Raw genomic sequence first — 12679 nt, 5'->3', positions numbered from 1 at the left:
CTAGAGTGCACTTACATAAATCTAGACGATAATGCCGACTACTGTAATTATATAGCTATACTGTTATATGCTTGGCAGCACAGTAGATTTGTTTATACCAGCAGAACCACAAACAAGTGAGTAATGTGTTGCCCTGTGATGTCGTGACCACTGCCAATCACTAGGCAATAGGAATTTTTCGGCTCCATTATAATCTTACTAGGAGACCACCAGCACATATGATGCAGTCTGCTATTTATCAAATCACTATCATGCTGTTCATGACTGTTTTGAACTCCATAGTTAGAAAGTTCTACGTGAAAGGCAAAACAAGGGTGCTCAAGAGGAATGGAGCATCTGGCCCCTCTCCTTCGGGCGCACATAGATTTTGGCCAGATCAGGCCTCAGATCCAGATTTCATCTCTTCCTCTGACTGACAGAGGCTGAGTCTCAAGGGAGGTTAAGTGACTTGCCAAAGGTTATGTTGTCCTAAATTGGCTCCAAGTTTGTTACTGGGTTTATTTGATCTTTGATTGGAGTTGAGGACCAAAGTCTGAGATTTGGGGGTTGCACACTTAGTTACAGCCAGAAGAGTGGATAAGATTCTTAAAGGAGATCAGGTACAAAACATAAGGCCAAAGTTGGGACATTGGGAACCCTGCATTTAGAGGGCACAGTAAGTCACCTTATAGTACCCAAACATGGCCTTTCCATTAAAACTCCAGGTGATTACTTCCTAAAGTCATCCTATTGCGGAACATGAACACTCACCACTCTGGAGCTGAACCTAAATAAAAGACCCATTGTTTCTTTCTTCCATTTATTTAGCAAATATTGATGAATGTCTAGCAAATATCAGAAACCATTCTGGAAGTGGAGGCTACATTAGCATACCAAACAATTTAAGTCCCTGTTGGCAGAGAATTTAGCAGAACTACAGATTGTTTGTAATCTTGCCATATCTGAAAGCTCAGGCTTCCTAGAACAAATGACTTATTCCCTATGAACTTTACTTTCCCATCTCTTAAATGGGAATATCAAAGCTTGACCACCTACATCACATAGACTGCAGTGAGAATTTCATCTATCAAGTACCTGGTATAAAGCCTCGAACTCACAGATCATCAGTAAGTGGTAATATATAATTCTGATTACACACTACCCTAAAACCTGAGTCACATGTCCCACACAACTAAACCTTATAAATAATCCTGTCACCATGGCCTAAATCTAGTCATTCATATACAACCCTCATGATTTTTTATTTCTGCTATTTCTGCATTCAACTCTGTAGTATACACAATATTATATCCTCACTTTAAGCAATAACTATAGAATCACGGGTTTTATATTTAAGTTTTATATCTTGCCTAATACATTAAATGCATAAGTAATTATTAAAATGTAGAAGGTCCATTCAGGTGACATAGGACCTAAAATTAACTCAGATCATGGAAGTATGCTGGGTCTACTTTGGGAAACACTTCTCCATATGCTGAAATTTGCAGAGCTGATCTCAATATCTAAATTTGGCTTATTTTAATGAAACACATTTTGGAGAGCTCCAGAGCCTGCCATCCTCTGAGGTCTCCACTGCTGCTCTCCTAAGGCAGCCCTTCAGCATCTCTCTTCAACACAACTGTCATAGTCTCACAGCTTCTGCTCTTTAAACCAGATCACGTCTCTCCGCTGCCCTGAATCCACCAATGAATTCCTATCTCACTTAGAATAAATGGAAAGACCTGACTGTACTCTACAAAAGCCCTACATGATCTGGCCCCTGTGCCCCTTCCCAGCACATTTCCTAACACTCTTCCCAGTGGATGTGTGATTGCAGCCACACTGAATATTCAGGCAGCCTTTGCATCTGCTTATAGCATCCTCCCCAGATCATCAAGTCTCACTGCCTCACTTAGGGGGCCTTCCCTGAACACCAGCTCACTCCCCCATCATTGTCTGCCTGCTCACCTTGCTTTATTTTTTCCATAACATTTATCACTACCAATCATTAAAATAAGCTATTCATGTATTTGTTTACTGTCTGTCAAACCCCATGAGACTGTATGTTCCAGGAGCTTATATACAATGTCTATGTACAATACATTGTACAATATATTTTGTCTATATTGTACACTACTACATTACTAATCTCTAAAATAGTATGGAAGCCACTCAACAAATAATTGTTAATTGAAGGCATGAGTGGATGTACAAATGGTGCCTAATGAGTATTCTTTAAAACATGGCCAGTTTAAGGTTTCTCCAGGACTTGTAAAGTGGACAGTAAGAAATGAAACCCTGGAGTTTAGGAGAGACGGAAGCAAAGAACAAGGACATGTGAAAGCACATTCAACATAACTGCAACTCGAAGCTGAACTACTCGCATCTCCTTAAGTTATAAAAGTGGGATGATCTTTTACAAATACAAATACCTTACACCCAGTAGACTGTTGGTTTTCTCTGTGGGCTCCAATAAAAACAAAATACAACCACATGTGTTCCCTTCATCCTCAGTAATCCTACCCTGTCCTCATCACAGGGGGCTTCTGATTTCCACAGCACTAAGAGTCTGTTTTCATTAAAGGAAGCTATTTCTTCTTTCATCTTGAAAAAATTAACAACCTTCCTGTCCACATACCAAATTCACGTAAAGACCTGTAGCTAAAATAAACCAACAATAATCTGCTTCTATTCAGACTTTTGTACTGACATAAGCACTCTCTTCTTCCCCTTCCAAAGTTATCCTTCTATTTTTTTCTTTGCACATTTCCCAGAGGTCTGCAGGAAAGTGTAAACTCCCACATTGGAGGAGTGAGTAACGAGGCAGACACCCGAGGAGTGAACACATGTGCAGCGTGAAGAGGCTCCCACACCCACCTCCTTCCCACTCACAGCCTCAGACCAGGGCCGGCGACAATTTCAGTTCATGCAGAATATTTTTTGTACTCAGTTCCAGAAACATATACATCTTTATATGAATAGAAACCGGCCAAGTGGCAAACATTATTAAGGACACAAATACTAACAGGCACTCACAGAGTCTTCTTCTGTGCTTAGTCTCATTGCCCTCCCTATGCGGTGTCTCCGTTCATTGGGGCTGCTAGAACAAAACACCACAGACTACAGGCGATAGACAACAGACATTTATTCCCACTGCTGTGGGGCCTGGAAGTCTGAGACAGGGTGCAGCCTAGTTGGAGGAGGATCCTCTTCTGGTCTGCAGACTTTTCATTGTATCCTCAAACAGTGGAAGGGGCTAGAGTTCTGTGGGGTCTCTTATGAGGCACTAACCCCATAAAGGCTCTGCCCTCATTACCTAACCACCTCTCAAAGGACCCACCTCCTAATACCATAATATTGAACATCAGGATTTCAACATTTGAATTTGGGGGGCAAGGCACAAATTCAGCCCATAGCATGTGGTGAGCAGAGCCAGGATTCTTATCTCCCTTTTACAGTCAAGGAAACTCAGGCTAGGGTGACAATGTAACTTCCCTGAGGTTTCTCTTCTGTAACATGACTAAATCAGAATTCAAACCCATATTCAGAGTCCTTTTCTGTACACTTTGTCCTGATTAATACAATGTTGGAAAACTCAGAACAAATTTTTTCACAGAAAAGTTGAAGAACAAAGATATATGTAAGAAAGATAAAGAACAGATAGATATATGTGAGAAAAAGGGACAATAGGGGTATTTACATTTACATTGGACAATTGTGTAAGAAAACCAGCTCCTAACATTTCTAGAACATTCTATAGAATGCAACAGGAAGCTACATAATTTTACATCATGTTAGGTACTGAGCCACAAATGCTGAAGTGAGGATTCCCACATAACTTTGCTTGACAATCACATTTTCACCCCCTCTTCATGTTCTAAATGTGCTATCGTGGGCTGTTTTTCTTTATCCAACATAAGCTACAGCAAGAAATTCTTATTTATGCAAAACACATTTAACAAAGGCAGTGCCACAGATAATTGAATATGCAGGTTAACAGATTCCAGAACATACTAACATCTCATTTATTTCACACTCTGCCCAAATTTAAAGCTCTAGGATAGGGTTTGACAAATTTTTTTTTGTAAAAGATCAGATAGTAAGTACTTTAGGCTTTGCAGACCACATGGTCTCTGCAGCTACTCAATTCTGCCCTTGTAGTGTGACTACAACAGTAGACAATATGTAAACAAATAAGTGTGGCTGTGTTCCAATAAAACTTTATTTGCACAAACAGATTTGGGCCACAGGCAGTAGTTTGCCAATTCCTATTCTAAACAAAACCCTCACTCAGAAGGAAAAAATGCATTTGTTTTTATTTATTCTCAGGGGAAACAGACACCCTGATTAGATGCCTATTCTCTTTTTACACAATTAAGAAAAAAAAAAAGAAAAAAACTGGGTTATTTTCTTGCTTACAATCTATAGTACAAGAGAAGCAAGGGTTTCAAAGCAGAGGTGCGAACATGGGCCAGTACAGTGACGGCCAAAAGCGTTCAGAAGGTAGCCAGAGGGCTGAAACAGAAGAGCAGTCTGGACCCAGGCAAAACACTCTCCCTAAACAAACCCCTCAGTATCATCATGAACATTTAAATATCACCTGACTCAGTATCACTGACTTAGAGCAAAGCTTCATTTTTGATGGTCATAATGATGATTCTGAATATTAATGACTCCAAATCACCAAAAGTAAGATTCTATTTAATCTCTTTAAACAGAAGAAACATAGACACATGTAGGATCCACTTTAGAAAGACCCATGAGAATTGGCTACTAGAAGCTCTGAAACTGACTGAAAAAACTTCAGTTATGTAGAATATATATTTTATGAAATACTCAATTCCCCAGATAATAATAGGAAGAAAAACATTTATAAAGGCACTTATTTTGAGACATGCATCGTTTCAAGTGTTTTATGTACATTAATTTTTTTAATGTTCACAACAACCCAATCAGGTAGGTACTATTATTATCCCATTTTCCAGATAAGAAAATTGAGGTGCACGGAGATTAAATATCTTGCCCAGAATAACACAGCTACTAAGGGACAGAGCTGAGATCTGAAACCAGGAAACATAGCTCCAGACATTTTTTTTCAAATACTACACTGTGCCAAGGATTATTCTAAAGACATATGTGAGATTCCTTATTTCAAAGACCATAAAAATGATAAGATATATGTAAAACCTCTACTAAGTATAATATAATAATATCATATCATATCATAATATAATAAATAATATAATATAATATAATATAATATAATATAATTAATATAATAAGCTTCAGAATATAATGATTGAGTCATGGCAGTGTTTTTCAATGCCTTGGGGTAAAGACTGTGTCTATTATCTTTGTTCAGTCCCACAAAAATAAAAAGACAGTTTGGATGTTAGATTAAGTAGATTTTATTCTTTTCAGGGTTGCATTTTAAATTGTTTTTGGAATGAGCCAGGGAAATAAACAAGTAAATAAAGTTATGGGAAAATTCCTTTTAGGCACTCCTAGTTCAGTCAGATAAATGCGAGGATGTGAAATGAGTTAGTTCTTCTGTTTCTCAGGTCAGGATATGAAGATTAAAATAGACCATTTTACTTGTCGTTTCATTTCTTAAATAGCTTAGTTGTCAATTTGGAAGGAAAGTAATCTGGTTGTTAAAATAACTGAGGTTACTACTGGCTTATCACCCAACAAAAATATTTGACCCTAATATATCCAGAGTGAAGGATTAAAATCATTTTATGATGTTTTATTAAAAGAAAATTAAAAGTTTATGGAGATATTTTTTAAATAGCAATGATCAGAAAAATATTTTTGGTTGCTGAGCAGGCATCTGTGTGCTTTTTTATTTGTGAAATGAATATTTTTGCTAATCTCTAGAAATTCATAGTGGAAAGGAATTTGTAGCCTCTAGAAAATAGAGGTGCTATGACCCAAACTTGCATTAGTTCCACTTTTTACTCAACTACATGCAAGAAACAGTTCCCCCAAAGTTATGCACTCTCTCCACAGCAGTTATTCCCAATAATAAGCTAGCATTCACTGCAAAACTTACAAAATACTGAAAGAACTCAGAGGAGCAGATAAGTTTTGAACATTCATTTTATCTGTGCTGCCAGTTTTTCATTTTCTTCCCACTGTTTTCTAGAACTACAAAGCGTGGGATGCGAATACCTGGCCTAGAAGAGAAGAGACTGGGTGGGAAGAGACAAACAGCCCATTACCACCCTCTTTGCTATAGGATGTAAATATTAAATCAGCAGTGATCTCTATAATCGTAGTTTTTGGTTATATTTTACTGGCCTTGGGAAATTATTGACAGGTAGGATTAAGAATTTTAAAGTAAAATCCTATTCCTGATTTCTTCTAGATGGCAAAGGTTATAGTTTTTTAAATGTAACTTTTACTTAGTGGTTACAAGGCTTGGATTGTCTGTAGACATATTAGAGAATGGAAAGAAAAGGAAAGAAGGGAAGGAAAGGGAAGCAAAGAAAAGAGAAAAGAGAAAAAAGGGATAGAAAGAAGAAAAACAGGTAGGGCTGAAATTGGTTTGGAAATCAACAAACCAATTTGTATTTTTCTCAAGACACAAACAGAACTATGTGCCTCAGCCTCCTTTCAGCTAGACGGGGCCATGTGACCAAACTGTGGCCAAAAGAATGTGAGCGATCCTCCACACAGTTTCCCCTTTGCCAAAGCACTGGGCCCTGGGACCTGGTGATAATGAGGTGATGACAAGAACACCACTTGAATGACAAGAATGTACCCATCAGGAATATCCATTGTAGTAAACCGGCACAGTCACTATGGAAAACAGTATAGAGGTTCCTTAAAAAAATTAAAAATAGAGCTACCATATGACCCAGCAATCCCACTTCTGGGTATTTATCTGAAGGAAATGAAATCACTGTCTGGAAGAGATATATCTGTGCCCCATGTTCACGGCAGTGTTATTCACAACAGCCAAGACATGAAAAAACCTAAGAGTCACTGATGGATGAATGGATTAAAAAAAAAAATGTCATACACACACAGTGGAATACTATTCAGACATAAAAAAGAAGGAAATCCTGCCATTTGTGATGACAAGGATGAACCTTGATGGCATTATGCTAAGTGAAATAAGTCACACAAAGGAAAAAATACTGTATGATCTCACTTACATGTGGAATCTAAATAAGCTGAACTCATAGAAATAGAGTAGAATGGTGGATGCCAGGGCTCAGAGGTTGAGGGAAAAGGAGAGATGTTGGTCAAAGAGTATAAACTCTCAATTATAAGATGAATAAGTTATAGCAATCTAATGTACAGAATGATGATAGTTAATAATAATGTATTATACACTGGATAGTTACTAAGAGCAAATCTTAAATGTTCTCAACGCAAAAAGAGAAACAGACATTATGTGATGATACCACAGAAGTGTTAGATAACAATACGGTGGCAATCATTTTTAATATGTAAGTGTATCTTAGCGGCTGAGCATTGACCTAGGATCCAGGTGATCGGGGTTCGATTCCAGGTCAGGGCACATCCTGGGTTGCAGGCTCAATCCCCAGTCGGGGGTGCGCAGGAGGCAGTAGATCAATGACTCTCTCATCATTGATGTTTCTATCTCTCTCCCTCCTTTCCTCTCTCTGAAATCAACAAAGATAAAATATATATATATTATATATAATATACATATAAATTATATATATATAAATATATGTGTATATATAAGAGTATCAAATCAACATGTTGTACACCTTAAATTTATACAATGTTACATGTCAATTATATCTCAATAAAGCTTGGGGGAATAATGAAGTTTAAAAAACACATTCTTCCATGACAATTTTAAATTACTGAAGAGTGCTCTTATCCAATCACCAGAGGCACAAAAAAGTCAGGACAATGGTCCTAGAGGGCAGTATTCAGACTTTATTACAAATGAAATTCCTTCATTTCTACAGAGTTCCCTCATGAATTGCTGGGTGGGAGAGGATCCATTTCATTTATTTTGTTTTGTGTATTGTGCCTTCCTCTTTTATGATTTCATCTAAAAAGACAAAAAGTACCATAGGTGGTAGAACTTCTTCCAACTAACCAATATTACTGTTACGAAATAATCAAATTCTTAACAACAGTGCGTTCAAGCAGCTGCAATGTAGGACACAGCTGTGGCCACTATTCCACAAAGCGTAATGATCTTCAGAAGAACCAGTTAAAAATTTGGGATTCACAGCAGCTGACTGAACTTCTGAATCATTCACAAAGTTATTTTGACCTTTTCTTGCTGTTCCTCAGATGAAAAGTCCTAGGACTAAGCATTGCTTTAAAACCCACATGATTATTCCATTAGCGAAATTTAATCAAGTCAAGACAGGAATAAAAAAATCTAAGAACACTTGTCAGTTTGAATTTTCAAACTCACTTTTTCCTGTGAGAAAACTATATGCTCTAAAACTTCGTCATTAACGACTCTAAATGTAGACTGCGAAGGAATGCTCATCTGACTCTTGGCTCAGTCCTGTATCTAAGTGGAGGGAAAGTCACTGCACAAGCTTAACCAGCAAGAAAATCTGTCCTGTCTGGGGAAGGCAGGCATAGCATAGAAAGTTCATCAAACTAATCAATAAGAAATGTACTGGATATTTTTCATTTTAAAAAAATGATCATTTATACTTTTATTAATATGCTGAACATAGTTGTCAGCATATTATAATATAAAGTAACAGCTTTATATGGCACTTAGAAGTTTACTAAATATGCTTTCACATACAATACCACATTTACTTGCCACAGCAACCCCACTGCTATTTTTAATACTTAAGTAACAGACAGATAAGGACTGAGGCTCTATCAGCCTTTGTAATTTCTCAAGATCAAACAGTGAAGACTTACTTTGCTTTAAAAAGTATTTACCCATTCCTGGGAATATGCTTTTAGAAGTAAAGGAAACTAGTGCTATGAGCTTCTATAGTAATAGTGTATAGCTGTACAGTGCATTACAATCTTTGAAGAATTAAAATGTTCTTTCACAAGCACTTTCTCATTATGATGCTGATATTCACTAATACAGTAAAATACCAGGACAGACAGGGTATCCCAAAAAATGTATACACGCTTCAACAGCTGATAACTCACTTACTTTTTACTCCTTTTCAAGTTTGACTGATTTTAAATAATGGATGATGCCAGACTAAGTTTTGAACAAAGAAAATTTATCCACTAGACTTTTTTATGGGGATACATAAAAGATAAAGTTTCCGGTACAAAACTGGCAAGAGCTGATGAATGGAGGGCACGTAAATGCCAAACGAAATGATCCTTGATGTTTGCGATTCCATTGCTTCATGTTATCAGCAGGGCCTGGACCAGAACGGTCATCAGTTTGAAAACAGGCACTGACAGAAAGAACTATTCATTTCTGTAGATTCTTTTAAATTTTGAAAATGAACTGTATGTTAATAAACATTGACTTTATAATCATTCAAAGTGTATATGTATTTTTTGGGAACACCCTATATATCATTATTTTCATCTTACAGACATAGAGACTGAGGCTTAGAAAAGTTTCATGACCTAAGCACAATCTCACTAACCGAGGTTAATTCACTAAGACATTTTGCTTTTTAAAACTGGAAATTGAACAGATGCAATTTTGGCTAGTGACTAATATAATAGGAACTTATATCACCTGCATACATTATATAATTAAAGTAGAATAATTAATTACTTTTAAATTAGATGAAAGCTCCTCCTCCACCAATGGGTAATGCCGTGCTCCCAAAATGAGGGAGCTGAAAAATCTAAAGCATTTAGCTCTTTGTGGTGTGTGGGGTGTGGGAGGTTGTTTCATTTTTTTTCTTTAAAACATGCTTAAGGTGGGATAACAACTCTTTTGAAAATGCAACTAGGAATAATTAAATTTGGGGGAGGGGGGTGGCAAGATTAAGCAATAAGCTTAGTCCATTATATATAAAACATTGGAAAAAATGTCTTAGAGTAGAAAGAGTCTTTCCAAAAGCAAAATTCACCAAATAAAACACTGGAAAATGTAATTCAATCAAGAAATAATATTTTTTTTTCAATTTGGATTTATGTCATTGCTTTAGTAGGTAGTGTTAATAGTTTCCAAATGCCAATGTGTATTCATGAACACTTTGCAAGTTCATGATGTAATACATTCCTTTTTGGATACATCTTATGTCAAATCCATCTGTCTAAGGCAGATATGCATAGTTTTACAGAACCTTATCTGCAAAAGAACTTCCACAGTCAAACAAAAATGGCTTTACAAAATAAAGAGGAGTAGAGAGAAGAAAGATCAGCTGTTTTGAAGCTACTTCTTTCTTCCACTGTGCCCTGCCCACAGCCCTGTGTCCACTGGGCACCTGGCACCCCCCTATTCCTACTTTTCTTAGTATCCTACCCATTCACAAGAAAGAGATATGACCCTGGCATCTCAGGGAGGACTGGAGAGATGAAGGCCCTGGAGGAAGTGCCAGTGCTGGATGTTGATATTCCTAGTAGAGCACACCGAATGTCCCTGAGCCCTAAACACCCGGCTCTAAGCACCTTCTGGATTCTACAGGCAGCTTAGTAATGTTTGACAATAAAATGTAGTCATTTTGATCTGATCCATCTCAATAAGAGCCCAAGTAAGTTAATATAAAGAATGAAGACAGGGAAAGGTGCAAGGGAAGGTGATTGCCATGTCAATAAAAACACACACGTTCTGCATCAAGAGGAGGAGCCCGGTCAGAAGTCGGGAGCTAGTTCAGATCCAGCAGCCTCCGCACCCACCCCCTCTTGCTCCAGACGCGCCCGCACCGCCCGACGGTGAGGTTCTGTTCCTTTCCCAGGTGCGCCGCTTTCTTCCACGAACACAGCCCGGAAAGACGCGTGAATCAGCGTGACTCTCAGTGCCTATGGCTGTGGGAACGACCAGTGAGCCCGCTCTTCTGCCTCAGTGAAGGACTCATACCGTTTCTCATAAAGCACATGCGTTTCCTCAAAGAATATATTAGAATTATTTTCCTTTAAAGCTATTTTATATACACTTGGTTGATACAGAATTCTATGTTGATTACTTTTCTTTCCTTTTATAAACCACATCCATGGATATGGCCTATCGCGGGGTTATGTTTTTATTTTATATTTTTAACAACAAAATTCTGTATTTCCAGTATGGTCTAAACATAAAATTTTGCAAAACCACAACTAATTGTTCTTTCCTACCAGCTAAATTATGTCAGTCACTTAAATAAGTGCAACCAAAAATAAACTGCTCCTGAGTATATAAATAATATTTTTACAGGAATTGGCAAGTAATAACTATAGCTATTAGAAGCTTACACTTACCACAGGAATCCATGATTTTAAAAAACTGTTCAAACTATTTATGCATGAGGCTTATATATAGCACAATTGTATACAGTTGTATCTAAAAGACTAAAGAGAAAAAATTAGGCAAAAAGCAACCTGGAAAACAAACCCAAATTATAAGAAATTACCTAGCTTTGTGCTGTAGTTAGAAAAAGTGTAAAAATTATTTGGGAGGAAGAAAAATTCTTTCAAAGCACTAACTTTGTAAGCAAAAGCCTGATTTTTAAAATGATGTTAGGAGAAATCAATAATGTTTTTAAGTAAAAAGTGAACTGCTTACACTAACCAGTCCTATCAGTATTAACTCTATCCCATAGTGTATGCTACAGAAGGTAATAAAATGCTGATGTTTTCTAGTTTCTCACTTCAATCTGCTCCCGCTTTATCTTAAACCTTGTTAGCAACAGAAGTCTCCCCAACAATCACACAAACCTAACAGCGGCTTCCCTGGGATAATCTGATCTGCTGCAACCACAAATTCCAATCCACATACTTTCTTCTGTTATGGTTGTGTCTGTGTGTGTGTAATATACTTCTTACAAGGCTTTTAAAAACAAGCTAGTAGCTTCTTATCCCGCTCTCTACTACGTTAACAGAACCGCTACGGAACATTTTTATACATGTAACAATTACCTAGTTATCTGTACAGTATATCTTAGCTCAGTTTCAGGTGACAGTGAAGAAAAGCATTGCTGCCATCATTTTACATTTCTCCTCTTTTGGCACTTTAACTGCTGTGTACCTGTGCCCCGCAAAAATCATTTACTGCTCTCTTCCAGTATTCAATGGTCGGGGTAGAAAATCTTGAAACTTGCCTGACTCAAGTGCTCTCTCAGCCACTGCCCAGACCCCAGAAGCCTGCTTTAATCTGCTCGTGTTGGACCTTTATCACTTAGCTGACCCCATAAAACACACAGGGCTACAATACACTGAACAGCCTCCTTCAAAATGCAGCTTGACTGTGATTCATGGCAAAAAGCTGGAATAGCCCTGCCAGGTCTTAGAAGCTTTAAGATAAATTGCATTGAATTTGATACATATAAAATAGCACCTTGAAAATGAATCACCTGCTAATTCAGTCTTTTCTAATTACAATCACTCCCTCTCAGGGCATGTAATTAATTTACTGAGTTTAAAAAAAAAAAAGTCAGGATTACTCACACAGTCTTGAAGATGCAATGTCAGCTATTTAGGACAGAAACATCCAAGGCCGTGTTAGAACTCAATTACGACTACATATGCGCTAAAGCAGGAACTGGCAGGCCTCTGGACTACGGCAACTATAGGACTTGTGCTTCCACGCCGGGCTATAATTTATGAAACTGAG

At 37.5% G+C, this 12679-nt stretch overlaps 1 protein-coding gene across 1 annotated transcript in view; it reads right to left on the bottom strand.

Moving 5' to 3' along the window:
- Positions 1-12676, bottom strand: part of PDE4D (phosphodiesterase 4D) — a 1110805-nt gene extending 1098129 nt beyond the window's left edge. The window contains exon 1 of the mRNA XM_081131077.1: positions 12514-12676. The gene's annotated coding sequence lies outside the window, so the exon portion shown is untranslated. The remainder of the gene's footprint in view (positions 1-12513) is intronic.
- Positions 12677-12679: the final 3 nt, after the last annotated feature.

Source organism: Miniopterus schreibersii (assembly GCF_964146895.1).
Source record: "Miniopterus schreibersii genome assembly, chromosome: 3".
Classification (NCBI taxonomy): domain Eukaryota; kingdom Metazoa; phylum Chordata; class Mammalia; order Chiroptera; family Miniopteridae; genus Miniopterus; species Miniopterus schreibersii.
This window is presented reverse-complemented; position numbering and strand designations above follow the sequence as displayed.